Consider the following 1,594-nt stretch of genomic DNA (forward strand, 5'->3'; position numbering starts at 1 on the left):
ACAAGGTGTCCTTTCTTGGCTAGAGACTAAGGACCTTACGAGAAGAGTTTGTTTTATAAAAAGATTTGAAAGTATCCCTTGCCTCAGTTTTGTGGACTACGGGAGTATCTGTGGGTCATTGCAGTCATTTCTTCAAATTGTTGGATTCATCCATGAGTTTTCCTGGTAAACATAGAAGGCATTGTCAACCTATTTGTTCTTTCAGATTGTGTTGCCTAGTTTTATATTTCAACTTTAAATATGCATGGACTCTTGTATCTTTCCTTGATATATGAGTTTGAATCTTTAGTGGGGAGCAAGGAAAGATGGGAGCTACAGAGGGACGGTGATGCTAGAAGAAATTTCAACCAGGCACAAGGACTCTAGCAATGATGGCCATGCAGTGGGAGTCTGAAGCAGTTTCATTCCTGTCAGAGAAAGCATGTCTCCATGGAATTGCAGGTTTCTGAGGTAAAGGGAGGTCCTGAACCAATAGGAAGCAGGTTCATTTAGTATGAGACCTGTGCTACACTACAGAGGATGTGGTCTGGAATTCGGCTACTTGAAGGGTCCATTCTTTCTCTGGTGGAGGTGGATGAAAGAGACACAGTCAATGTGTGTCTGTGTGACAGCAATGAGTCTGCCTTGACTTCTGGGCACCATGGATAGGGTGGGGACGGGGAACAACCAACTTTGCTAAGCCCATGTTTATTTGCAACCATTCTGTTGTGATAGAAGTTTATAAACATAGCATCTTAAGAGAGAGTGAGCAGGTCTGTCTGGCTTTGTTTTGGAGGGACAAGAGCCCATGGGTGTGGGTCAGAGGCATGGAAGCTAGCTGGAATCATGAAGGAAAATGCAGGAGATTGAGATGTCAAAAACTGAAACTCAAGCAAGAAGTAGAAGACATAAAGACTAGAATGTAGGAGATTCTAACCCAGGCAAGGTGAAAGGGACTAACTCACATTAGAACCCAAAAAAAGGACACTTAGAGCTAAGACACGGGCTCATGCCTATGATCTTAATCTTTGGGGGCTGTAGAGGATGCAGCAACCCTCAGGGCTACACAGTGAACTGAAGGCTGAACAGTAAGTAAGTAAGTAAGTAAGTAAGTAAGTCTTTGTCAAGGACAAGAGGGGATGATATCAAAGCAAAAGAAAGAGGAGGGAGGGGAGGGGAGAGAGGGAGAGGAAGGAAAAGAGGAAGGGAAGACACTGAGGGTGTAGCAAGAGAATCCATTAAGTGAACATAAGCAAACACTAAACGCATTGGTCCATAAATGAGTGAGTTAAGAGAAGCTGCTGGACGAAGCACTGGGCTGAGCTCCTGGAGTCCAGTTGAAGAGAGGGAGGAGGGATTATATGAGCAAAGTGGTCAAGATCATGATGGGGAAACCCACAGAGACAGCTGACCTGACCTAGTGGGAACTCATTCACACTGGACTGACAGATAAGAAATCCGCATAGGATTGAACTAGGCCCTCTGAAAATGGGTGAGAGTTCTGTGACTTGGGCACAGTGGGATCGGGATTTATCTCCAGGGCATGAACTGTCTTTTTGGAGCCCATTCCTTATGGGGAAATACCTAACTCAGCTGGGATACATGGGAGTGTCTT

Source organism: Microtus oregoni, unplaced genomic scaffold, assembly GCF_018167655.1.
Source record: "Microtus oregoni isolate MIOR12 unplaced genomic scaffold, Mior012 000007F_ref0000211, whole genome shotgun sequence".
NCBI classification, from domain to species: Eukaryota; Metazoa; Chordata; class Mammalia; order Rodentia; family Cricetidae; genus Microtus; species Microtus oregoni.